The 26,630-nt window shown below is 43.9% G+C and overlaps 11 non-coding genes and 2 pseudogenes across 11 annotated transcripts; all 13 read left to right on the top strand.

Moving 5' to 3' along the window:
- Positions 1-422: 422 nt before the first annotated feature.
- Positions 423-607, top strand: LOC141228417 (U2 spliceosomal RNA). The gene has a single exon (XR_012295301.1). It is a non-coding gene; the product is annotated as a U2 spliceosomal RNA (small nuclear RNA).
- Positions 608-1,722: 1,115 nt separating this feature from the next.
- LOC141228048 (U2 spliceosomal RNA) lies at positions 1,723-1,913 on the top strand. Its single transcript, XR_012294975.1, has one exon. It is a non-coding gene; the product is annotated as a U2 spliceosomal RNA (small nuclear RNA).
- A 1,112-nt stretch (positions 1,914-3,025) lies between these two features.
- Positions 3,026-3,216, top strand: LOC141228047 (U2 spliceosomal RNA). The gene has a single exon (XR_012294974.1). It is a non-coding gene; the product is annotated as a U2 spliceosomal RNA (small nuclear RNA).
- A 1,115-nt stretch (positions 3,217-4,331) lies between these two features.
- LOC141228046 (U2 spliceosomal RNA) lies at positions 4,332-4,522 on the top strand. The gene has a single exon (XR_012294973.1). It is a non-coding gene; the product is annotated as a U2 spliceosomal RNA (small nuclear RNA).
- A 1,115-nt stretch (positions 4,523-5,637) lies between these two features.
- On the top strand, positions 5,638-5,828 carry LOC141228045 (U2 spliceosomal RNA). Its single transcript, XR_012294972.1, has one exon. It is a non-coding gene; the product is annotated as a U2 spliceosomal RNA (small nuclear RNA).
- Positions 5,829-6,943: 1,115 nt separating this feature from the next.
- On the top strand, positions 6,944-7,134 carry LOC141228043 (U2 spliceosomal RNA). The gene has a single exon (XR_012294970.1). It is a non-coding gene; the product is annotated as a U2 spliceosomal RNA (small nuclear RNA).
- A 1,115-nt stretch (positions 7,135-8,249) lies between these two features.
- LOC141228042 (U2 spliceosomal RNA) lies at positions 8,250-8,440 on the top strand. Its single transcript, XR_012294969.1, has one exon. It is a non-coding gene; the product is annotated as a U2 spliceosomal RNA (small nuclear RNA).
- A 1,118-nt stretch (positions 8,441-9,558) lies between these two features.
- Positions 9,559-9,749, top strand: LOC141228041 (U2 spliceosomal RNA). Its single transcript, XR_012294968.1, has one exon. It is a non-coding gene; the product is annotated as a U2 spliceosomal RNA (small nuclear RNA).
- A 1,115-nt stretch (positions 9,750-10,864) lies between these two features.
- Positions 10,865-11,055, top strand: LOC141228040 (U2 spliceosomal RNA). Its single transcript, XR_012294967.1, has one exon. It is a non-coding gene; the product is annotated as a U2 spliceosomal RNA (small nuclear RNA).
- A 1,118-nt stretch (positions 11,056-12,173) lies between these two features.
- LOC141228262 (U2 spliceosomal RNA) lies at positions 12,174-12,364 on the top strand. Its single transcript, XR_012295179.1, has one exon. It is a non-coding gene; the product is annotated as a U2 spliceosomal RNA (small nuclear RNA).
- Positions 12,365-13,479: 1,115 nt separating this feature from the next.
- Positions 13,480-13,670, top strand: LOC141228039 (U2 spliceosomal RNA). Its single transcript, XR_012294966.1, has one exon. It is a non-coding gene; the product is annotated as a U2 spliceosomal RNA (small nuclear RNA).
- Positions 13,671-19,904: 6,234 nt separating this feature from the next.
- LOC141228378 (U2 spliceosomal RNA) lies at positions 19,905-20,080 on the top strand (annotated as a pseudogene).
- Positions 20,081-26,311: 6,231 nt separating this feature from the next.
- Positions 26,312-26,487, top strand: LOC141228399 (U2 spliceosomal RNA; annotated as a pseudogene).
- The last annotated feature ends 143 nt before the right edge of the window (positions 26,488-26,630 follow it).

The raw sequence follows: 26,630 nt of genomic DNA, 5'->3' as shown, positions 1-26,630 counted from the left end.
TATTCACGTGTGTCACGTCCTACTAGGATTTTGTCGGGATGCGGTTCCCTTACGGGTTCCTCTCTTGGCAGGTCTAGGGGGGGAGTGTGTGGCCATCAGGTTCCGCACCCCCCTGGCTCTCCTCTTTCGGGAGGAGAGCGTTGTTGGCTCCCCTCTTCCGGGAGGGGAGCACAGTCTTTGGCTCCCAGTGCCTTGCTCGGGTGAGAACTCATGCAGGTGCTGGGGGTAAGATTGGGTCGCCTCTGGCTTCGGCTGGAGGTGGCTTTTTGTCCCTGTTCCTCGCTGTGGCCTTTTGGCTCGGAGGGACGGGGAATGGTTTGGGGGACCCTTCTCCTTTTGGAGAGGGTTTCAAGAAGACCAGCATCCTAGTGCACTTTTTTTGTGGCACTTGTCACTTTTTTAAGCGCACTCGGGTTTTGTACACGAATTCGGGCTTTCGATAAAAAAGAAAAAATCTGTTCTTATCAGTTTAATATCTGATACGTCCCCTATCTGGGGACCATATATCAAATGGATTTTTAGAACAGGGAGATGGAAAAAGAGCTTGCTCTGTCCACTCCACGCATTGACCTGGTATTGCAGTATCTCCAGGACCGGTGCACCCCTTCTTTAATGCAGTTTCTAAAATCAGAAAGAATTGAATTCAATGTTTTTTGTTCATTTTGCTTGTTTGTCGGATTTTGGGATGGACTCTTTGGCTTTGCTTTTCTTCTCCTCATTGGATTTTTCATGTTCAAAGTTGCAGAAGCCAGATTACAAGCTCATTTTGGTTCAACTTCAGCAACTGTGCATTGCATTGCCATGTAATGTGATGCAATGCTATCTTTCTAGCTCTCCCTTTTTACTTCCTTTTGGATAAACAGACATATTAGGCAAGCATTTTGGAGCTTTCACCTAAATAACTACAGGTGGTGAGATAAGCTGCACAATATAATTGACCTTTCAGTATATTGTTGCACACACACCATCTATTTAGCAAATGCCCTTGTTATCAACAGCAGCCTTTTAAACTCACCTGAGCTAACAGGTATGTGCGCTGGTTACTCTGCTGCGCTTAAAATTTCTTTTTTGGTTTGCTACAATGCCTTTTCTGAAACGTTGTCTCCTTCTGCTGGAACACTGACTTCTTTCATTTAATGCCTGCAGACTATAAAAGAGAACCCAACCCAAAAAGTTTGGTTGATTAGTCTGTGGCATTCTGTTAAACTGTTGCTTATGGCGGTCTCTGTGAGCTTCTCAGCGACATTCAGCCAGCCAGGTATCCTGCCTGCAGTAGATGGAATGTGGCAATGGAACGCTGGCTGCGCGTGTCATAATAGGCTCTGAGCCTTTATATACCTGTGCACAGCAGCAGCCACCTTCAGTCTGCTGCTGGACAGCCAGCAGCAGCAGCAGCAGGAGAGGTATGTAATCAGGAGCCCTCCTGCTAAGGGTAGACAGCTGCTCGTTCCACCCCACCCCCCGCCTTAATTGGTTCTCCTCCCTTCCAACGGTGTTGAGGCGGGTGGGAACAGCAGGGGGTGAAGGTGCTGTGTTTAAAGAGGTGGAGTTATGCAGATCTAAAACGCGTGGATTGCAGCAGCAGCAAGCCGAAAAGTGCAGGCATGTAAGGGATCTAGAGGTTGACAACATGTCTTCTTAACGGGAGTCCAGGAGCTCATCTCCACAAATGGACTTTTCAGGATCCTTGGGTGGCTCCGTAGTTTGAAACCAATTCTGGTTATCGCTTCTCGGCCTTTTGGCTAAGATCAAGTGTAGTATCTGTTCTTATCAGTTTAATATCTGATACGTCCCCTATCTGGGGACCATATATTAAATGGATTTTTAGAACAGGGAGATGGAAAAAGAGCTTGCTCTGTCCACTCCACGCATTGACCTGGTATTGCAGTATCTCCAGGACCGGTGCACCCCTTCTTTAATGCAGTTTCTAAAATCAGAAAGAATTGAATTCAATGTTTTTTGTTCATTTTGCTTGTTTGTCGGATTTTGGGATGGACTCTTTGGCTTTGCTTTTCTTCTCCTCATTGGATTTTTCATGTTCAAAGTTGCAGAAGCCAGATTACAAGCTCATTTTGGTTCAACTTCAGCAACTGTGCATTGCATTGCCATGTAATGTGATGCAATGCTATCTTTCTAGCTCTCCCTTTTTACTTCCTTTTGGATAAACAGACATATTAGGCAAGCATTTTGGAGCTTTCACCTAAATAACTACAGGTGGTGAGATAAGCTGCACAATATAATTGACCTTTCAGTATATTGTTGCACACACACCATCTATTTAGCAAATGCCCTTGTTATCAACAGCAGCCTTTTAAACTCACCTGAGCTAACAGGTATGTGCGCTGGTTACTCTGCTGCGCTTAAAATTTCTTTTTTGGTTTGCTACAATGCCTTTTCTGAAACGTTGTCTCCTTCTGCTGGAACACTGACTTCTTTCATTTAATGCCTGCAGACTATAAAAGAGAACCCAACCCAAAAAGTTTGGTTGATTAGTCTGTGGCATTCTGTTAAACTGTTGCTTATGGCGGTCTCTGTGAGCTTCTCAGCGACATTCAGCCAGCCAGGTATCCTGCCTGCAGTAGATGGAATGTGGCAATGGAACGCTGGCTGCGCGTGTCATAATAGGCTCTGAGCCTTTATATACCTGTGCACAGCAGCAGCCACCTTCAGTCTGCTGCTGGACAGCCAGCAGCAGCAGCAGGAGAGGTATGTAATCAGGAGCCCTCCTGCTAAGGGTAGACAGCTGCTCGTTCCACCCCACCCCCCGCCTTAATTGGTTCTCCTCCCTTCCAACGGTGTTGAGGCGGGTGGGAACAGCAGGGGGTGAAGGTGCTGTGTTTAAAGAGGTGGAGTTATGCAGATCTAAAACGCGTGGATTGCAGCAGCAGCAAGCCGAAAAGTGCAGGCATGTAAGGGATCTAGAGGTTGACAACATGTCTTCTTAACGGGAGTCCAGGAGCTCATCTCCACAAATGGACTTTTCAGGATCCTTGGGTGGCTCCGTAGTTTGAAACCCATTCTGGTTATCGCTTCTCGGCCTTTTGGCTAAGATCAAGTGTAGTATCTGTTCTTATCAGTTTAATATCTGATACGTCCCCTATCTGGGGACCATATATTAAATGGATTTTTAGAACAGGGAGATGGAAAAAGAGCTTGCTCTGTCCACTCCACGCATTGACCTGGTATTGCAGTATCTCCAGGACCGGTGCACCCCTTCTTTAATGCAGTTTCTAAAATCAGAAAGAATTGAATTCAATGTTTTTTGTTCATTTTGCTTGTTTGTCGGATTTTGGGATGGACTCTTTGGCTTTGCTTTTCTTCTCCTCATTGGATTTTTCATGTTCAAAGTTGCAGAAGCCAGATTACAAGCTCATTTTGGTTCAACTTCAGCAACTGTGCATTGCATTGCCATGTAATGTGATGCAATGCTATCTTTCTAGCTCTCCCTTTTTACTTCCTTTTGGATAAACAGACATATTAGGCAAGCATTTTGGAGCTTTCACCTAAATAACTACAGGTGGTGAGATAAGCTGCACAATATAATTGACCTTTCAGTATATTGTTGCACACACACCATCTATTTAGCAAATGCCCTTGTTATCAACAGCAGCCTTTTAAACTCACCTGAGCTAACAGGTATGTGCGCTGGTTACTCTGCTGCGCTTAAAATTTCTTTTTTGGTTTGCTACAATGCCTTTTCTGAAACGTTGTCTCCTTCTGCTGGAACACTGACTTCTTTCATTTAATGCCTGCAGACTATAAAAGAGAACCCAACCCAAAAAGTTTGGTTGATTAGTCTGTGGCATTCTGTTAAACTGTTGCTTATGGCGGTCTCTGTGAGCTTCTCAGCGAAATTCAGCCAGCCAGGTATCCTGCCTGCAGTAGATGGAATGTGGCAATGGAACGCTGGCTGCGCGTGTCATAATAGGCTCTGAGCCTTTATATACCTGTGCACAGCAGCAGCCACCTTCAGTCTGCTGCTGGACAGCCAGCAGCAGCAGCAGCAGGAGAGGTATGTAATCAGGAGCCCTCCTGCTAAGGGTAGACAGCTGCTCGTTCCACCCCACCCCCCGCCTTAATTGGTTCTCCTCCCTTCCAACGGTGTTGAGGCGGGTGGGAACAGCAGGGGGTGAAGGTGCTGTGTTTAAAGAGGTGGAGTTATGCAGATCTAAAACGCGTGGATTGCAGCAGCAGCAAGCCGAAAAGTGCAGGCATGTAAGGGATCTAGAGGTTGACAACATGTCTTCTTAACGGGAGTCCAGGAGCTCATCTCCACAAATGGACTTTTCAGGATCCTTGGGTGGCTCCGTAGTTTGAAACCAATTCTGGTTATCGCTTCTCGGCCTTTTGGCTAAGATCAAGTGTAGTATCTGTTCTTATCAGTTTAATATCTGATACGTCCCCTATCTGGGGACCATATATTAAATGGATTTTTAGAACAGGGAGATGGAAAAAGAGCTTGCTCTGTCCACTCCACGCATTGACCTGGTATTGCAGTATCTCCAGGACCGGTGCACCCCTTCTTTAATGCAGTTTCTAAAATCAGAAAGAATTGAATTCAATGTTTTTTGTTCATTTTGCTTGTTTGTCGGATTTTGGGATGGACTCTTTGGCTTTGCTTTTCTTCTCCTCATTGGATTTTTCATGTTCAAAGTTGCAGAAGCCAGATTACAAGCTCATTTTGGTTCAACTTCAGCAACTGTGCATTGCATTGCCATGTAATGTGATGCAATGCTATCTTTCTAGCTCTCCCTTTTTACTTCCTTTTGGATAAACAGACATATTAGGCAAGCATTTTGGAGCTTTCACCTAAATAACTACAGGTGGTGAGATAAGCTGCACAATATAATTGACCTTTCAGTATATTGTTGCACACACACCATCTATTTAGCAAATGCCCTTGTTATCAACAGCAGCCTTTTAAACTCACCTGAGCTAACAGGTATGTGCGCTGGTTACTCTGCTGCGCTTAAAATTTCTTTTTTGGTTTGCTACAATGCCTTTTCTGAAACGTTGTCTCCTTCTGCTGGAACACTGACTTCTTTCATTTAATGCCTGCAGACTATAAAAGAGAACCCAACCCAAAAAGTTTGGTTGATTAGTCTGTGGCATTCTGTTAAACTGTTGCTTATGGCGGTCTCTGTGAGCTTCTCAGCGACATTCAGCCAGCCAGGTATCCTGCCTGCAGTAGATGGAATGTGGCAATGGAACGCTGGCTGCGCGTGTCATAATAGGCTCTGAGCCTTTATATACCTGTGCACAGCAGCAGCCACCTTCAGTCTGCTGCTGGACAGCCAGCAGCAGCAGCAGCAGGAGAGGTATGTAATCAGGAGCCCTCCTGCTAAGGGTAGACAGCTGCTCGTTCCACCCCACCCCCCGCCTTAATTGGTTCTCCTCCCTTCCAACGGTGTTGAGGCGGGTGGGAACAGCAGGGGGTGAAGGTGCTGTGTTTAAAGAGGTGGAGTTATGCAGATCTAAAACGCGTGGATTGCAGCAGCAGCAAGCCGAAAAGTGCAGGCATGTAAGGGATCTAGAGGTTGACAACATGTCTTCTTAACGGGAGTCCAGGAGCTCATCTCCACAAATGGACTTTTCAGGATCCTTGGGTGGCTCCGTAGTTTGAAACCAATTCTGGTTATCGCTTCTCGGCCTTTTGGCTAAGATCAAGTGTAGTATCTGTTCTTATCAGTTTAATATCTGATACGTCCCCTATCTGGGGACCATATATTAAATGGATTTTTAGAACAGGGAGATGGAAAAAGAGCTTGCTCTGTCCACTCCACGCATTGACCTGGTATTGCAGTATCTCCAGGACCGGTGCACCCCTTCTTTAATGCAGTTTCTAAAATCAGAAAGAATTGAATTCAATGTTTTTTGTTCATTTTGCTTGTTTGTCGGATTTTGGGATGGACTCTTTGGCTTTGCTTTTCTTCTCCTCATTGGATTTTTCATGTTCAAAGTTGCAGAAGCCAGATTACAAGCTCATTTTGGTTCAACTTCAGCAACTGTGCATTGCATTGCCATGTAATGTGATGCAATGCTATCTTTCTAGCTCTCCCTTTTTACTTCCTTTTGGATAAACAGACATATTAGGCAAGCATTTTGGAGCTTTCACCTAAATAACTACAGGTGGTGAGATAAGCTGCACAATATAATTGACCTTTCAGTATATTGTTGCACACACACCATCTATTTAGCAAATGCCCTTGTTATCAACAGCAGCCTTTTAAACTCACCTGAGCTAACAGGTATGTGCGCTGGTTACTCTGCTGCGCTTAAAATTTCTTTTTTGGTTTGCTACAATGCCTTTTCTGAAACGTTGTCTCCTTCTGCTGGAACACTGACTTCTTTCATTTAATGCCTGCAGACTATAAAAGAGAACCCAACCCAAAAAGTTTGGTTGATTAGTCTGTGGCATTCTGTTAAACTGTTGCTTATGGCGGTCTCTGTGAGCTTCTCAGCGACATTCAGCCAGCCAGGTATCCTGCCTGCAGTAGATGGAATGTGGCAATGGAACGCTGGCTGCGCGTGTCATAATAGGCTCTGAGCCTTTATATACCTGTGCACAGCAGCAGCCACCTTCAGTCTGCTGCTGGACAGCCAGCAGCAGCAGCAGCAGGAGAGGTATGTAATCAGGAGCCCTCCTGCTAAGGGTAGACAGCTGCTCGTTCCACCCCACCCCCCGCCTTAATTGGTTCTCCTCCCTTCCAACGGTGTTGAGGCGGGTGGGAACAGCAGGGGGTGAAGGTGCTGTGTTTAAAGAGGTGGAGTTATGCAGATCTAAAACGCGTGGATTGCAGCAGCAGCAAGCCGAAAAGTGCAGGCATGTAAGGGATCTAGAGGTTGACAACATGTCTTCTTAACGGGAGTCCAGGAGCTCATCTCCACAAATGGACTTTTCAGGATCCTTGGGTGGCTCCGTAGTTTGAAACCAATTCTGGTTATCGCTTCTCGGCCTTTTGGCTAAGATCAAGTGTAGTATCTGTTCTTATCAGTTTAATATCTGATACGTCCCCTATCTGGGGACCATATATTAAATGGATTTTTAGAACAGGGAGATGGAAAAAGAGCTTGCTCTGTCCACTCCACGCATTGACCTGGTATTGCAGTATCTCCAGGACCGGTGCACCCCTTCTTTAATGCAGTTTCTAAAATCAGAAAGAATTGAATTCAATGTTTTTTGTTCATTTTGCTTGTTTGTCGGATTTTGGGATGGACTCTTTGGCTTTGCTTTTCTTCTCCTCATTGGATTTTTCATGTTCAAAGTTGCAGAAGCCAGATTACAAGCTCATTTTGGTTCAACTTCAGCAACTGTGCATTGCATTGCCATGTAATGTGATGCAATGCTATCTTTCTAGCTCTCCCTTTTTACTTCCTTTTGGATAAACAGACATATTAGGCAAGCATTTTGGAGCTTTCACCTAAATAACTACAGGTGGTGAGATAAGCTGCACAATATAATTGACCTTTCAGTATATTGTTGCACACACACCATCTATTTAGCAAATGCCCTTGTTATCAACAGCAGCCTTTTAAACTCACCTGAGCTAACAGGTATGTGCGCTGGTTACTCTGCTGCGCTTAAAATTTCTTTTTTGGTTTGCTACAATGCCTTTTCTGAAACGTTGTCTCCTTCTGCTGGAACACTGACTTCTTTCATTTAATGCCTGCAGACTATAAAAGAGAACCCAACCCAAAAAGTTTGGTTGATTAGTCTGTGGCATTCTGTTAAACTGTTGCTTATGGCGGTCTCTGTGAGCTTCTCAGCGACATTCAGCCAGCCAGGTATCCTGCCTGCAGTAGATGGAATGTGGCAATGGAACGCTGGCTGCGCGTGTCATAATAGGCTCTGAGCCTTTATATACCTGTGCACAGCAGCAGCCACCTTCAGTCTGCTGCTGGACAGCCAGCAGCAGCAGCAGCAGGAGAGGTATGTAATCAGGAGCCCTCCTGCTAAGGGTAGACAGCTGCTCGTTCCACCCCACCCCCCGCCTTAATTGGTTCTCCTCCCTTCCAACGGTGTTGAGGCGGGTGGGAACAGCAGGGGGTGAAGGTGCTGTGTTTAAAGAGGTGGAGTTATGCAGATCTAAAACGCGTGGATTGCAGCAGCAGCAAGCCGAAAAGTGCAGGCATGTAAGGGATCTAGAGGTTGACAACATGTCTTCTTAACGGGAGTCCAGGAGCTCATCTCCACAAATGGACTTTTCAGGATCCTTGGGTGGCTCCGTAGTTTGAAACCAATTCTGGTTATCGCTTCTCGGCCTTTTGGCTAAGATCAAGTGTAGTATCTGTTCTTATCAGTTTAATATCTGATACGTCCCCTATCTGGGGACCATATATTAAATGGATTTTTAGAACAGGGAGATGGAAAAAGAGCTTGCTCTGTCCACTCCACGCATTGACCTGGTATTGCAGTATCTCCAGGACCGGTGCACCCCTTCTTTAATGCAGTTTCTAAAATCAGAAAGAATTGAATTCAATGTTTTTTGTTCATTTTGCTTGTTTGTCGGATTTTGGGATGGACTCTTTGGCTTTGCTTTTCTTCTCCTCATTGGATTTTTCATGTTCAAAGTTGCAGAAGCCAGATTACAAGCTCATTTTGGTTCAACTTCAGCAACTGTGCATTGCATTGCCATGTAATGTGATGCAATGCTATCTTTCTAGCTCTCCCTTTTTACTTCCTTTTGGATAAACAGACATATTAGGCAAGCATTTTGGAGCTTTCACCTAAATAACTACAGGTGGTGAGATAAGCTGCACAATATAATTGACCTTTCAGTATATTGTTGCACACACACCATCTATTTAGCAAATGCCCTTGTTATCAACAGCAGCCTTTTAAACTCACCTGAGCTAACAGGTATGTGCGCTGGTTACTCTGCTGCGCTTAAAATTTCTTTTTTGGTTTGCTACAATGCCTTTTCTGAAACGTTGTCTCCTTCTGCTGGAACACTGACTTCTTTCATTTAATGCCTGCAGACTATAAAAGAGAACCCAACCCAAAAAGTTTGGTTGATTAGTCTGTGGCATTCTGTTAAACTGTTGCTTATGGCGGTCTCTGTGAGCTTCTCAGCGACATTCAGCCAGCCAGGTATCCTGCCTGCAGTAGATGGAATGTGGCAATGGAACGCTGGCTGCGCGTGTCATAATAGGCTCTGAGCCTTTATATACCTGTGCACAGCAGCAGCCACCTTCAGTCTGCTGCTGGACAGCCAGCAGCAGCAGCAGCAGCAGGAGAGGTATGTAATCAGGAGCCCTCCTGCTAAGGGTAGACAGCTGCTCGTTCCACCCCACCCCCCGCCTTAATTGGTTCTCCTCCCTTCCAACGGTGTTGAGGCGGGTGGGAACAGCAGGGGGTGAAGGTGCTGTGTTTAAAGAGGTGGAGTTATGCAGATCTAAAACGCGTGGATTGCAGCAGCAGCAAGCCGAAAAGTGCAGGCATGTAAGGGATCTAGAGGTTGACAACATGTCTTCTTAACGGGAGTCCAGGAGCTCATCTCCACAAATGGACTTTTCAGGATCCTTGGGTGGCTCCGTAGTTTGAAACCAATTCTGGTTATCGCTTCTCGGCCTTTTGGCTAAGATCAAGTGTAGTATCTGTTCTTATCAGTTTAATATCTGATACGTCCCCTATCTGGGGACCATATATTAAATGGATTTTTAGAACAGGGAGATGGAAAAAGAGCTTGCTCTGTCCACTCCACGCATTGACCTGGTATTGCAGTATCTCCAGGACCGGTGCACCCCTTCTTTAATGCAGTTTCTAAAATCAGAAAGAATTGAATTCAATGTTTTTTGTTCATTTTGCTTGTTTGTCGGATTTTGGGATGGACTCTTTGGCTTTGCTTTTCTTCTCCTCATTGGATTTTTCATGTTCAAAGTTGCAGAAGCCAGATTACAAGCTCATTTTGGTTCAACTTCAGCAACTGTGCATTGCATTGCCATGTAATGTGATGCAATGCTATCTTTCTAGCTCTCCCTTTTTACTTCCTTTTGGATAAACAGACATATTAGGCAAGCATTTTGGAGCTTTCACCTAAATAACTACAGGTGGTGAGATAAGCTGCACAATATAATTGACCTTTCAGTATATTGTTGCACACACACCATCTATTTAGCAAATGCCCTTGTTATCAACAGCAGCCTTTTAAACTCACCTGAGCTAACAGGTATGTGCGCTGGTTACTCTGCTGCGCTTAAAATTTCTTTTTTGGTTTGCTACAATGCCTTTTCTGAAACGTTGTCTCCTTCTGCTGGAACACTGACTTCTTTCATTTAATGCCTGCAGACTATAAAAGAGAACCCAACCCAAAAAGTTTGGTTGATTAGTCTGTGGCATTCTGTTAAACTGTTGCTTATGGCGGTCTCTGTGAGCTTCTCAGCGACATTCAGCCAGCCAGGTATCCTGCCTGCAGTAGATGGAATGTGGCAATGGAACGCTGGCTGCGCGTGTCATAATAGGCTCTGAGCCTTTATATACCTGTGCACAGCAGCAGCCACCTTCAGTCTGCTGCTGGACAGCCAGCAGCAGCAGCAGCAGGAGAGGTATGTAATCAGGAGCCCTCCTGCTAAGGGTAGACAGCTGCTCGTTCCACCCCACCCCCCGCCTTAATTGGTTCTCCTCCCTTCCAACGGTGTTGAGGCGGGTGGGAACAGCAGGGGGTGAAGGTGCTGTGTTTAAAGAGGTGGAGTTATGCAGATCTAAAACGCGTGGATTGCAGCAGCAGCAAGCCGAAAAGTGCAGGCATGTAAGGGATCTAGAGGTTGACAACATGTCTTCTTAACGGGAGTCCAGGAGCTCATCTCCACAAATGGACTTTTCAGGATCCTTGGGTGGCTCCGTAGTTTGAAACCAATTCTGGTTATCGCTTCTCGGCCTTTTGGCTAAGATCAAGTGTAGTATCTGTTCTTATCAGTTTAATATCTGATACGTCCCCTATCTGGGGACCATATATTAAATGGATTTTTAGAACAGGGAGATGGAAAAAGAGCTTGCTCTGTCCACTCCACGCATTGACCTGGTATTGCAGTATCTCCAGGACCGGTGCACCCCTTCTTTAATGCAGTTTCTAAAATCAGAAAGAATTGAATTCAATGTTTTTTGTTCATTTTGCTTGTTTGTCGGATTTTGGGATGGACTCTTTGGCTTTGCTTTTCTTCTCCTCATTGGATTTTTCATGTTCAAAGTTGCAGAAGCCAGATTACAAGCTCATTTTGGTTCAACTTCAGCAACTGTGCATTGCATTGCCATGTAATGTGATGCAATGCTATCTTTCTAGCTCTCCCTTTTTACTTCCTTTTGGATAAACAGACATATTAGGCAAGCATTTTGGAGCTTTCACCTAAATAACTACAGGTGGTGAGATAAGCTGCACAATATAATTGACCTTTCAGTATATTGTTGCACACACACCATCTATTTAGCAAATGCCCTTGTTATCAACAGCAGAGTTTTAAACTCACCTGAGCTAACAGGTATGTGCGCTGGTTACTCTGCTGCGCTTAAAATTTCTTTTTTGGTTTGCTACAATGCCTTTTCTGAAACGTTGTCTCCTTCTGCTGGAACACTGACTTCTTTCATTTAATGCCTGCAGACTATAAAAGAGAACCCAACCCAAAAAGTTTGGTTGATTAGTCTGTGGCATTCTGTTAAACTGTTGCTTATGGCGGTCTCTGTGAGCTTCTCAGCGACATTCAGCCAGCCAGGTATCCTGCCTGCAGTAGATGGAATGTGGCAATGGAACGCTGGCTGCGCGTGTCATAATAGGCTCTGAGCCTTTATATACCTGTGCACAGCAGCAGCCACCTTCAGTCTGCTGCTGGACAGCCAGCAGCAGCAGCAGCAGCAGGAGAGGTATGTAATCAGGAGCCCTCCTGCTAAGGGTAGACAGCTGCTCGTTCCACCCCACCCCCCGCCTTAATTGGTTCTCCTCCCTTCCAACGGTGTTGAGGCGGGTGGGAACAGCAGGGGGTGAAGGTGCTGTGTTTAAAGAGGTGGAGTTATGCAGATCTAAAACGCGTGGATTGCAGCAGCAGCAAGCCGAAAAGTGCAGGCATGTAAGGGATCTAGAGGTTGACAACATGTCTTCTTAACGGGAGTCCAGGAGCTCATCTCCACAAATGGACTTTTCAGGATCCTTGGGTGGCTCCGTAGTTTGAAACCAATTCTGGTTATCGCTTCTCGGCCTTTTGGCTAAGATCAAGTGTAGTATCTGTTCTTATCAGTTTAATATCTGATACGTCCCCTATCTGGGGACCATATATTAAATGGATTTTTAGAACAGGGAGATGGAAAAATAGCTTGCTCTGTCCACTCCACGCATTGACCTGGTATTGCAGTATCTCCAGGACCGGTGCACCCCTTCTTTAATGCAGTTTCTAAAATCAGAAAGAATTGAATTCAATGTTTTTTGTTCATTTTGCTTGTTTGTCGGATTTTGGGATGGACTCTTTGGCTTTGCTTTTCTTCTCCTCATTGGATTTTTCATGTTCAAAGTTGCAGAAGCCAGATTACAAGCTCATTTTGGTTCAACTTCAGCAACTGTGCATTGCATTGCCATGTAATGTGATGCAATGCTATCTTTCTAGCTCTCCCTTTTTACTTCCTTTTTGATAAACAGACATATTAGGCAAGCATTTTGGAGCTTTCACCTAAATAACTACAGGTGGTGAGATAAGCTGCACAATATAATTGACCTTTCAGTATATTGTTGCACACACACCATCTATTTAGCAAATGCCCTTGTTATCAACAGCAGCCTTTTAAACTCACCTGAGCTAACAGGTATGTGCGCTGGTTACTCTGCTGCGCTTAAAATTTCTTTTTTGGTTTGCTACAATGCCTTTTCTGAAACGTTGTCTCCTTCTGCTGGAACACTGACTTCTTTCATTTAATGCCTGCAGACTATAAAAGAGAACCCAACCCAAAAAGTTTGGTTGATTAGTCTGTGGCATTCTGTTAAACTGTTGCTTATGGCGGTCTCTGTGAGCTTCTCAGCGACATTCAGCCAGCCAGGTATCCTGCCTGCAGTAGATGGAATGTGGCAATGGAACGCTGGCTGCGCGTGTCATAATAGGCTCTGAGCCTTTATATACCTGTGCACAGCAGCAGCCACCTTCAGTCTGCTGCTGGACAGCCAGCAGCAGCAGCAGCAGGAGAGGTATGTAATCAGGAGCCCTCCTGCTAAGGGTAGACAGCTGCTCGTTCCACCCCACCCGCCGCCTTAGTTGGTTCTCCTCCCTTCCAACGGTGTTGAGGCGGGTGGGAACAGCAGGGGGTGAAGGTGCTGTGTTTAAAGAGGTGGAGTTATGCAGATCTAAAACGCGTGGATTGCAGCAGCAGCAAGCCGAAAAGTGCAGGCATGTAAGGGATCTAGAGGTTGACAACATGTCTTCTTAACGGGAGTCCAGGAGCTCATCTCCACAAATGGACTTTTCAGGATCCTTGGGTGGCTCCGTAGTTTGAAACCAATTCTGGTTATCGCTTCTCGGCCTTTTGGCTAAGATCAAGTGTAGTATCTGTTCTTATCAGTTTAATATCTGATACGTCCCCTATCTGGGGACCATATATTAAATGGATTTTTAGAACAGGGAGATGGAAAAAGAGCTTGCTCTGTCCACTCCACGCATTGACCTGGTATTGCAGTATCTCCAGGACCGGTGCACCCCTTCTTTAATGCAGTTTCTAAAATCAGAAAGAATTGAATTCAATGTTTTTTGTTCATTTTGCTTGTTTGTCGGATTTTGGGATGGACTCTTTGGCTTTGCTTTTCTGCTCCTCATTGGATTTTTCATGTTCAAAGTTGCAGAAGCCAGATTACAAGCTCATTTTGGTTCAACTTCAGCAACTGTGCATTGCATTGCCATGTAATGTGATGCAATGCTATCTTTCTAGATCTCCCTTTTAACTTCCTTTTGGATAAACAGACATATTAGGCAAGCATTTTGGAGCTTTCACCTAAATAACTACAGGTGGTGAGATAAGCTGCACAATATAATTGACCTTTCAGTATATTGTTGCACACACACCATCTATTTAGCAAATGCCCTTGTTATCAACAGCAGCCTTTTAAACTCACCTGAGCTAACAGGTATGTGCGCTGGTTACTCTGCTGCGCTTAAAATTTCTTTTTTGGTTTGCTACAATGCCTTTTCTGAAACGTTGTCTCCTTCTGCTGGAACACTGACTTCTTTCATTTAATGCCTGCAGACTATAAAAGAGAACCCAACCCAAAAAGTTTGGTTGATTAGTCTGTGGCATTCTGTTAAACTGTTGCTTATGGCGGTCTCTGTGAGCTTCTCAGCGACATTCAGCCAGCCAGGTATCCTGCCTGCAGTAGATGGAATGTGGCAATGGAACGCTGGCTGCGCGTGTCATAATAGGCTCTGAGCCTTTATATACCTGTGCACAGCAGCAGCCACCTTCAGTCTGCTGCTGGACAGCCAGCAGCAGCAGCAGCAGCAGGAGAGGTATGTAATCAGGAGCCCTCCTGCTAAGGGTAGACAGCTGCTCGTTCCACCCCACCCGCCGCCTTAATTGGTTCTCGTCCCTTCCAACGGTGTTGAGGCGGGTGGGAACAGCAGGGGGTGAAGGTGCTGTGTTTAAAGAGGTGGAGTTATGCAGATCTAAAACGCGTGGATTGCAGCAGCAGCAAGCCGAAAAGTGCAGGCATGTAAGGGATCTAGAGGTTGACAACTTGTCTTCTTAACGGGAGTCCAGGAGCTCATCTCCACAAATGGACTTTTCAGGATCCTTGGGTGGCTCCGTAGTTTGAAACCAATTCTGGTTATCGCTTCTCGGCCTTTTGGCTAAGATACCACATCTTGCCAGAAGGATTCTAAGCCAATCGTGCCCTTGGCCTTGAGGCATCGGCGGTGTAAAAGCCGTCTTAAGCCTCATGCTGCTTTAGGGGGCAGATACGCAAAGAAACCAAGAAGGCGATCGACCCTATCTACCTTTTGAAGATGGCATCAGCAGTAGCGGCCGCAGTGCGCTATGCCAGAGCTGGTGACCTTCGCATCAAGAACTCTTTCAAAATCGAAGTGGACGATGCATCCAAGGAGAAGATGACCTTGAAGTTTTTCGTGAGGAGAGTGCTGCTGGAGATCCTAGGAGTAAAGAGGGAAGACATCCTGGCCCTTCAAGATCGCCCCGGTTCCTTCACTTTGACTCTGGAGTCGGAGTATGCGTGCCAGAACCTCTTCCGCCAGATTCACCTGCACCTTTCAGATGAGGATCTTAAAGGACTCACTTTTGTCATCCTTTACTCCGGTGGAGAGAAGCCGCTCGTGGTTCAGATGAGCAACCCTCATGTTCCCTTAGTTAATATTATTTGCTTTCTTCAAAACTATTTCCCAGAACTGCGGTATTCCCACAAGGTCATGAATGAGGAAAACCTCTGGACGGGAAAGCATAAATTTTTTGTTAAATTTTGTGAAGATCCAAATGGCATTGGTGGTCAGCGTCATCCTCCGTCAAGTTTCCTGATCGGTAGGGAGCGGGGGCGCCTCTTCTACCCGGACATGCCCCTCTTCTGCCGGAAATGCATGTGTTTCGGTCACACTTATGAGAACTGCAAGGAGGAGGTGGCAATCTGTAAGAAGTGCTACAAGCATGGACATGCCACAATGGACTGTACCAATGAGATGGTGTGCAACATCTGCCGGGTCCCAGGTCACTCCTTCCGGGAGTGTCCTTTGAAGAAAAAGGCGGAAACCTATGCTGAAACGCTGGCAAAGCAACCTGCCCGTGTGCCTCCATCTGCTCCCGGGGGGCAGAGGCAACCCTCTGCTGTTCCTGCTCCTGCGGGTGCGTCTACAGCGCGGGGGCAGTCTTCTAGCTCTCCAGTACCTGCTCCACAGACCAAGCCTGCTAGTACATCAGGTGGTACGTCTGCACCTGCTGCACAGAGGAAGCCAACCAACCCTCCTGCTCCTGCTGCTAAGGGGGGTCCCACCGGTGCTCCTGTATCTACTGTGCGAACACAACCCCCTGTAGGCGGGTCCACAAGCACTTCAGTGCCTGCTGCACAGGGAAAACCTGCCAGTTCTCCTATTCCTGCTGCGCATAAGCCCACGTCTATGCAGAAACCTCCAGCTGAGAAACCTGTCCGTCCTGAGAGGAGGGAAGCTTCATCTAAGGACTGGGCTGCTGATTCTGATCCGGGTGATATGGTGGTGGAGGGGAGTCCCTCTGCTGAAATCGGGACATTTAGCTCGGAGGAAGAAGCAATGGAGCTGGAAACTCGTAGGAAAAGGAAAACAGATGATAGGTCTGATGAGAATGTGGCCAGGGAGACTTCCAAGAAGTGTCCATTAAAACCAAGTCTTCTGCAATACAAGCCAATGGCTCCCGCTGCCCCTCCTGAGGAGCCAAGGCCTTCAGACCCTATAAACATTTCTTTTTCGGACTCAGAAGTGCAGAGCCCGTTAACATCGGTGGGCTTTATGTCTGATTCTGACAGTAGTGTGACCTGAACTAACCTATCATGACCTCATCAATTAAAGTAGCCTCGCTCAATGTGAGGAGTATAAGGGGCTCTACAAGAAGGGCTGCTTTGTTTTCCTACCTGTCAACAGTGGACTGTGATGTCTTTTGTTTGCAAGAATGTAACATTGACTTTGATATGAATTATGCAGATTTAAGAAAAGATTGGCCTCATGGGCCCTCTATCTGGTCCGGAGATAATGAAAATCGTTCCTCTGGCATTGGAGTGCTGTTTAGGTCGCATGACTTTAAAATCAACTCTTTTGTGGACATTTCTTCTGGACGTGCTCTTTTCTTAAATATTAGTTTTAAAGGTGTGGACTTTAGACTTTTGAACATTTATGCTTCTCCGGTGAAGGAAGAGAGACATCAGTTGTTTGAAGATGTGCAATATTACCTACCTGGTTCATCGCCTCTGATGTTCTGTGGGGATTTCAATTGTGTCTTGCCTGGTGAAGGGAGAAGCGGGAGTTCCACCGTTCCTAAAAAAGACAAAACAGAGAAACAACTAAAGGATTTGTTAACTGATTTTTTTCTTAGAGACTCCTGGAAAGAGATCCGTAGTAATGATCCCGGTTATACTTGGGAGAACTCTTCTTCTAAATCTCGTATTGATTTTATTTTCATGTCCCAATATGTGAATGTCAAATCTGTTGTCTTAATCCCAAACATTTTTTCAGATCATAAGATGTTGCTATCAGAGTTAGAATTACCTGGGCTTGTCAAGGCAAGAGGAGTTTGGAGGCTAAATACAACATTGTTACAAGATCCTAAGGTAAGAACAGATTTTAAAGCGTTTTTTAATTATTTAAGAACAAAACAACAAAAATTTTTAACTCTGCTAGAATGGTGGGAATACAGCAAGATGAAGATAAAAAGTTTTTTTATCAAGGTCAGCATAGCCAATGCAAGAGAAAAGTCCGCTTGGCATAAAAGGCTTATTACTAAATTGCAGACCTGTTATCAACTAAGAGATGTGGGACTTGAAATGGACGATTTAATTGAAGCAACAAAAAAAGAAATTAAAAAGAGTATAGAGTCGAAGGGTAAGGAAATAATTTATAACTCAAAAATTGAAGTGATGGAGAAAAATGAAAAGTGCTCAAGATTTTTTTTTAAAAAAGTAGTTGCTGCTAAGGAAATGATAACAGAATTAGAGGGTGAAACTACAACTGAAGGTATGCTCAACCAAGCTCACCAGTTTTATCAGCAGCTTTTTAATGAGAAAACTATAGACCAGTCTTTTACTGAAGATGCCCTTAATTCATTAAAAAATAGTCTGAGCCGCGAAGACCAAGAATTGTTATGCACTGAAGTCACCTTGTCGGAAGTAGATGCTGCTATCAAAAGTTTTTCCTATGGGAAAACCCCTGGTTCTGACGGTTTGCCTGTTGAATTTTATCGTGAATTTTGGAATTTTTTAAAACCCGACTTGTTTTTAGTAATCAAAGAAGCTTTTAAGTGTGATATCCTGCCTATATCTTGGAGAAGTGGTCTGGTCTCCCTGATTTTTAAAAAAGGAGCCAAATCCCATCTGGCAAACTGGAGACCAATCACACTGTTGAATGTTGATTACAAGTTGATGTCCAAAATTTTAGTGAACCGTTTTAAAAAAGTTTTATCCAAAGTTATTTATGAAGACCAGGTATGTGGGGTGCCAGGAAGAGGAGTTGCGGAGCATCTCAATACCATCCGCGATGTCATATGGTACCAGCAATCCAGGAAGCAAGACTTAGCAATTTTATCGTTGGATTTTCAAAAGGCTTTTGATCGTGTCTCTCATTGTTTTTTATGGTTGGTTTTAAAAAAAATGGGCTTCCCTGAAATTTTTATCAAGCAAGTGGCACTTTTATATAAGAACTCTTTTAGTAAAATTTTAATCAATGGATTTTTGTCTAATGAAGTGTTTTTGCATTCAGGTGTGAAGCAAGGCTGCCCTTTGTCCCCAGTGCTATTTATATGTGCAATAGAGCCTCTTTTATCTATGCTACGAGAGGATAAAGTGATTAAAGGTGTCCCTATCCCTGGAGGACATGGAAGAGATGTGAAGGTAATGGGCTACATGGATGATATTACTATTTTTTGTTCATCACCTGCCGCTCTCAGGAGAGCTATAAGAACGACCAATTTTTTTTGTGAAGCCTCAGGTTTTAAGTTAAACATTGAGAAATGTGATTGTTTTGTCCGTGGCAATTGGGCGGATGTGTCCATCCCTGATCTCCCGATGCAGTCAGAGAAGATTAAAATTCTGGGCGTGATTTTTGATCGACAGAATGATGGAATGAAGAGCTGGGATGGAGTAAGGGACAAAATACAAAAGAAGATTGACTTTTGGAAATTAAGAAAATTAACAATCGAAGGTAAAGTTTTAATTATTAAGGCCCTTCTGCTTCCTGTCATGTTATATCTCAGTTATGTTTATCCCCCAAGTGACCTTACAGCGAGAAGATTACAGAGAATGCTGTTTGAATTTGTGTGGAACTCTAAGTTCGAAAAGGTGAAGAGAGAAACAATGTACAAGATGCACCACCTTGGTGGTAAGGATGTTCCCAACGTCAAACTGTTTTTATACTCCAAGTTTTTTAGCCTCTGTTTTAAATATATGTTTGCTTCAAGCCCTTGGGCACATTTTTTAAGATATGCAGCTGGCCACATTTTTAGGAGGCGAAAGTGGATATCCATTTCTTTAACAAGCCCAGTGTTGTTATCACCTCCACAACAATATGCCATCCTGGAGAAAGTTATCAGATTATATGGCCTAGATTCTTTTGAGATGGAGACATTGAAGAATGCAAGGAAGCTGCTGCAGCAATTAAAAAAGAAAGAAACTTTGACGCCCATAAGCCATTATTCATATAGCAGAGTCACTAAAATATGGAATTTAACAAATGCACCTTACCTGATGAATCAACATAAAGACTTAGCTTGGATGATTGTGCAGGAATGTTTACCGACTCGTGATTTCCAGTATAAAAGAAGACTTAGCACTATACAAACCTGCCCGAGGCATCAGTGCAATAATGATGAGACTACTATGCACCTTATTTGGAATTGTGATTTTGCACAGCAAGTGTGGAAAGACTGTGGTGAGCTTTTAAAATTTTTATCTGGTCTTAATTTTTTAAGCCATGAAGTGGTTTTATATGGGATTTTACCAAACATGACGAAAGAAAAAGAGAGAGTTTTATGGTGCACTTTGAGTTGTGTTAAAAGTGCTCTATGGAAGACCAGAAACATATTGTTGTTTAAAAGAGACTATATAGAAGTCAAGGATTGTATAAGACTGGCATTAAGTGAAATTTATATGTACTACCTAATGGATATGAAGAAGCTTGGAAAGAAAAGAGCCCTGAGTATATGGAACTATCACCTATGGAAGATGTTATTTTAAAGCTCTGAAGAAAAGATAAAGACTACGATATTTTAAATATAAACGCAAAATCTGTTCTTATCAGTTTAATATCTGATACGTCCCCTATCTGGGGACCATATATTAAATGGATTTTTAGAACAGGGAGATGGAAAAAGAGCTTGCTCTGTCCACTCCACGCATTGACCTGGTATTGCAGTATCTCCAGGACCGGTGCACCCCTTCTTTAATGCAGTTTCTAAAATCAGAAAGAATTGAATTCAATGTTTTTTGTTCATTTTGCTTGTTTGTCGGATTTTGGGATGGACTCTTTGGCTTTGCTTTTCTTCTCCTCATTGGATTTTTCATGTTCAAAGTTGCAGAAGCCAGATTACAAGCTCATTTTGGTTCAACTTCAGCAACTGTGCATTGCATTGCCATGTAATGTGATGCAATGCTATCTTTCTAGCTCTCCCTTTTTACTTCCTTTTGGATAAACAGACATATTAGGCAAGCATTTTGGAGCTTTCACCTAAATAACTACAGGTGGTGAGATAAGCTGCACAATATAATTGACCTTTCAGTATATTGTTGCACACACACCATCTATTTAGCAAATGCCCTTGTTATCAACAGCAGCCTTTTAAACTCACCTGAGCTAACAGGTATGTGCGCTGGTTACTCTGCTGCGCTTAAAATTTCTTTTTTGGTTTGCTACAATGCCTTTTCTGAAACGTTGTCTCCTTCTGCTGGAACACTGACTTCTTTCATTTAATGCCTGCAGACTATAAAAGAGAACCCAACCCAAAAAGTTTGGTTGATTAGTCTGTGGCATTCTGTTAAACTGTTGCTTATGGCGGTCTCTGTGAGCTTCTCAGCGACATTCAGCCAGCCAGGTATCCTGCCTGCAGTAGATGGAATGTGGCAATGGAACGCTGGCTGCGCGTGTCATAATAGGCTCTGAGCCTTTATATACCTGTGCACAGCAGCAGCCACCTTCAGTCTGCTGCTGGACAGCCAGCAGCAGCAGCAGCAGGAGAGGTATGTAATCAGGAGCCCTCCTGCTAAGGGTAGACAGCTGCTCGTTCCACCCCACCCCCCGCCTTAATTGGTTCTCCTCCCTTCCAACGGTGTTGAGGCGGGTGGGAACAGCAGGGGGTGAAGGTGCTGTGTTTAAAGAGGTGGAGTTATGCAGATCTAAAACGCGTGGATTGCAGCAGCAGCAAGCCGAAAAGTGCAGGCATGTAAGGGATCTAGAGGTTGACAACATGTCTTCTTAACGGGAGTCCAGGAGCTCATCTCCACAAATGGACTTTTCAGGATCCTTGGGTGGCTCCGTAGTTTGAAACCAATTCTGGTTATCGCTTCTCGGCCTTTTGGCTAAGATACCACATCTTGCCAGAAGGATTCTAAGCCAATCGTGCCCTTGGCCTTGAGGCATCGGCGGTGTAAAAGCCGTCTTAAGCCTCATGCTGCTTTAGGGGGCAGATACGCAAAGAAACCAAGAAGGCGATCGACCCTATCTACCTTTTGAAGATGGCATCAGCAGTAGCGGCCGCAGTGCGCTATGGCAGAGCTGGTGACCTTCGCATCAAGAACTCTTTCAAGATCGAAGTGGACGATGCATCCAAGGAGAAGTTGACCTTGAAGTTTTTCGTGAGGAGAGTGCTGCTGGAGATCCTAGGAGTAAAGAGGGAAGACATCCTGGCCCTTCAAGATCGCCCCGGTTCCTTCACTTTGACTCTGGAGTCGGAGTATGCGTGCCAGAACCTCTTCCGCCAGATTCACCTGCACCTTTCAGATGAGGATCTTAAAGGACTCACCTTTGTCATCCTTTACTCCGGTGGAGAGAAGCCGCTCGTGGTTCAGATGAGCAACCCTCATGTTCCCTTAGTTAATATTATTTGCTTTCTTCAAAACTATTTCCCAGAACTGCGGTATTCCCACAAGGTCATGAATGAGGAAAACCTCTGGACGGGAAAGCATAAATTTTTTGTTAAATTTTGTGAAGATCCAAATGGCATTGGTGGTCAGCGTCATCCTCCGTCAAGTTTCCTGATCGGTAGGGAGCGGGGGCGCCTCTTCTACCCGGACATGCCCCTCTTCTGCCGGAAATGCATGTGTTTCGGTCACACTTATGAGAACTGCAAGGAGGAGGTGGCAATCTGTAAGAAGTGCTACAAGCATGGACATGCCACAATGGACTGTACCAATGAGATGGTGTGCAACATCTGCCGGGTCCCAGGTCACTCCTTCCGGGAGTGTCCTTTGAAGAAAAAGGCGGAAACCTATGCTGAAACGCTGGCAAAGCAACCTGCCCGTGTGCCTCCATCTGCTCCCGGGGGGCAGAGGCAACCCTCTGCTGTTCCTGCTCCTGCGGGTGCGTCTACAGCGCGGGGGCAGTCTTCTAGCTCTCCAGTACCTGCTCCACAGACCAAGCCTGCTAGTACATCAGGTGGTACGTCTGCACCTGCTGCACAGAGGAAGCCAACCAACCCTCCTGCTCCTGCTGCTAAGGGGGGTCCCACCGGTGCTCCTGTATCTACTGTGCGAACACAACCCCCTGTAGGCGGGTCCACAAGCACTTCAGTGCCTGCTGCACAGGGAAAACCTGCCAGTTCTCCTATTCCTGCTGCGCATAAGCCCACGTCTATGCAGAAACCTCCAGCTGAGAAACCTGTCCGTCCTGAGAGGAGGGAAGCTTCATCTAAGGACTGGGCTGCTGATTCTGATCCGGGTGATATGGTGGTGGAGGGGAGTCCCTCTGCTGAAATCGGGACATTTAGCTCGGAGGAAGAAGCAATGGAGCTGGAAACTCGTAGGAAAAGGAAAACAGATGATAGGTCTGATGAGAATGTGGCCAGGGAGACTTCCAAGAAGTGTCCATTAAAACCAAGTCTTCTGCAATACAAGCCAATGGCTCCCGCTGCCCCTCCTGAGGAGCCAAGGCCTTCAGACCCTATAAACATTTCTTTTTCGGACTCAGAAGTGCAGAGCCCGTTAACATCGGTGGGCTTTATGTCTGATTCTGACAGTAGTGTGACCTGAACTAACCTATCATGACCTCATCAATTAAAGTAGCCTCGCTCAATGTGAGGAGTATAAGGGGCTCTACAAGAAGGGCTGCTTTGTTTTCCTACCTGTCAACAGTGGACTGTGATGTCTTTTGTTTGCAAGAATGTAACATTGACTTTGATATGAATTATGCAGATTTAAGAAAAGATTGGCCTCATGGGCCCTCTATCTGGTCCGGAGATAATGAAAATCGTTCCTCTGGCATTGGAGTGCTGTTTAGGTCGCATGACTTTAAAATCAACTCTTTTGTGGACATTTCTTCTGGACGTGCTCTTTTCTTAAATATTAGTTTTAAAGGTGTGGACTTTAGACTTTTGAACATTTATGCTTCTCCGGTGAAGGAAGAGAGACATCAGTTGTTTGAAGATGTGCAATATTACCTACCTGGTTCATCGCCTCTGATGTTCTGTGGGGATTTCAATTGTGTCTTGCCTGGTGAAGGGAGAAGCGGGAGTTCCACCGTTCCTAAAAAAGACAAAACAGAGAAACAACTAAAGGATTTGTTAACTGATTTTTTTCTTAGAGACTCCTGGAAAGAGATCCGTAGTAATGATCCCGGTTATACTTGGGAGAACTCTTCTTCTAAATCTCGTATTGATTTTATTTTCATGTCCCAATATGTGAATGTCAAATCTGTTGTCTTAATCCCAAACATTTTTTCAGATCATAAGATGTTGCTATCAGAGTTAGAATTACCTGGGCTTGTCAAGGCAAGAGGAGTTTGGAGGCTAAATACAACATTGTTACAAGATCCTAAGGTAAGAACAGATTTTAAAGCGTTTTTTAATTATTTAAGAACAAAACAACAAAAATTTTTAACTCTGCTAGAATGGTGGGAATACAGCAAGATGAAGATAAAAAGTTTTTTTATCAAGGTCAGCATAGCCAATGCAAGAGAAAAGTCCGCTTGGCATAAAAGGCTTATTACTAAATTGCAGACCTGTTATCAACTAAGAGATGTGGGACTTGAAATGGACGATTTAATTGAAGCAACAAAAAAAGAAATTAAAAAGAGTATAGAGTCGAAGGGTAAGGAAATAATTTATAACTCAAAAATTGAAGTGATGGAGAAAAATGAAAAGTGCTCAAGATTTTTTTTTAAAAAAGTAGTTGCTGCTAAGGAAATGATAACAGAATTAGAGGGTGAAACTACAACTGAAGGTATGCTCAACCAAGCTCACCAGTTTTATCAGCAGCTTTTTAATGAGAAAACTATAGACCAGTCTTTTACTGAAGATGCCCTTAATTCATTAAAAAATAGTCTGAGCCGCGAAGACCAAGAATTGTTATGCACTGAAGTCACCTTGTCGGAAGTAGATGCTGCTATCAAAAGTTTTTCCTATGGGAAAACCCCTGGTTCTGACGGTTTGCCTGTTGAATTTTATCGTGAATTTTGGAATTTTTTAAAACCCGACTTGTTTTTAGTAATCAAAGAAGCTTTTAAGTGTGATATCCTGCCTATATCTTGGAGAAGTGGTCTGGTCTCCCTGATTTTTAAAAAAGGAGCAAAATCCCATCTGGCAAACTGGAGACCAATCACACTGTTGAATGTTGATTACAAGTTGATGTCCAAAATTTTAGTGAACCGTTTTAAAAAAGTTTTATCCAAAGTTATTTATGAAGACCAGGTATGTGGGGTGCCAGGAAGAGGAGTTGCGGAGCATCTCAATACCATCCGCGATGTCATATGGTACCAGCAATCCAGGAAGCAAGACTTAGCAATTTTATCGTTGGATTTTCAAAAGGCTTTTGATCGTGTCTCTCATTGTTTTTTATGGTTGGTTTTAAAAAAAATGGGCTTCCCTGAAATTTTTATCAAGCAAGTGGCACTTTTATATAAGAACTCTTTTAGTAAAATTTTAATCAATGGATTTTTGTCTAATGAAGTGTTTTTGCATTCAGGTGTGAAGCAAGGCTGCCCTTTGTCCCCAGTGCTATTTATATGTGCAATAGAGCCTCTTTTATCTATGCTACGAGAGGATAAAGTGATTAAAGGTGTCCCTATCCCTGGAGGACATGGAAGAGATGTGAAGGTAATGGGCTACATGGATGATATTACTATTTTTTGTTCATCACCTGCCGCTCTCAGGAGAGCTATAAGAACGACCAATTTTTTTTGTGAAGCCTCAGGTTTTAAGTTAAACATTGAGAAATGTGATTGTTTTGTCCGTGGCAATTGGGCGGATGTGTCCATCCCTGATCTCCCGATGCAGTCAGAGAAGATTAAAATTCTGGGTGTGATTTTTGATCGACAGAATGATGGAATGAAGAGCTGGGATGGAGTAAGGGACAAAATACAAAAGAAGATTGACTTTTGGAAATTAAGAAAATTAACAATCGAAGGTAAAGTTTTAATTATTAAGGCCCTTCTGCTTCCTGTCATGTTATATCTCAGTTATGTTTATCCCCCAAGTGACCTTACAGCGAGAAGATTACAGAGAATGCTGTTTGAATTTGTGTGGAACTCTAAGTTCGAAAAGGTGAAGAGAGAAACAATGTACAAGATGCACCACCTTGGTGGTAAGGATGTTCCCAACGTCAAACTGTTTTTATACTCCAAGTTTTTTAGCCTCTGTTTTAAATATATGTTTGCTTCAAGCCCTTGGGCACATTTTTTAAGATATGCAGCTGGCCACATTTTTAGGAGGCGAAAGTGGATATCCATTTCTTTAACAAGCCCAGTGTTGTTATCACCTCCACAACAATATGCCATCCTGGAGAAAGTTATCAGATTATATGGCCTAGATTCTTTTGAGATGGAGACATTGAAGAATGCAAGGAAGCTGCTGCAGCAATTAAAAAAGAAAGAAACTTTGACGCCCATAAGCCATTATTCATATAGCAGAGTCACTAAAATATGGAATTTAACAAATGCACCTTACCTGATGAATCAACATAAAGACTTAGCTTGGATGATTGTGCAGGAATGTTTACCGACTCGTGATTTCCAGTATAAAAGAAGACTTAGCACTATACAAACCTGCCCGAGGCATCAGTGCAATAATGATGAGACTACTATGCACCTTATTTGGAATTGTGATTTTGCACAGCAAGTGTGGAAAGACTGTGGTGAGCTTTTAAAATTTTTATCTGGTCTTAATTTTTTAAGCCATGAAGTGGTTTTATATGGGATTTTACCAAACATGACGAAAGAAAAAGAGAGAGTTTTATGGTGCACTTTGAGTTGTGTTAAAAGTGCTCTATGGAAGACCAGAAACATATTGTTGTTTAAAAGAGACTATATAGAAGTCAAGGATTGTATAAGACTGGCATTAAGTGAAATTTATATGTACTACCTAATGGATATGAAGAAGCTTGGAAAGAAAAGAGCCCTGAGTATATGGAACTATCACCTATGGAAGATGTTATTTTAAAGCTCTGAAGAAAAGATAAAGACTACGATATTTTAAATATAAACGCAAAATCTGTTCTTATCAGTTTAATATCTGATACGTCCCCTATCTGGGGACCATATATTAAATGGATTTTTAGAACAGGGAGATGGAAAAAGAGCTTGCTCTGTCCACTCCACGCATTGACCTGGTATTGCAGTATCTCTAGGACCGGTGCACCCCTTCTTTAATGCAGTTTCTAAAATCAGAAAGAATTGAATTCAATGTTGTTTGTTCATTTTGCTTGTTTGTCGGATTTTGGGATGGACTCTTTGGCTTTGCTTTTCTTCTCCTCATTGGATTTTTCATGTTCAAAGTTGCAGAAGCC

This window comes from Phyllobates terribilis, unplaced genomic scaffold, assembly GCF_046119375.1.
Source record: "Phyllobates terribilis strain yellow unplaced genomic scaffold, ASM4611937v1 Scaffold_437__1_contigs__length_1545540, whole genome shotgun sequence".
Lineage (NCBI taxonomy): Eukaryota > Metazoa > Chordata > Amphibia > Anura > Dendrobatidae > Phyllobates > Phyllobates terribilis.
This window is presented reverse-complemented; position numbering and strand designations above follow the sequence as displayed.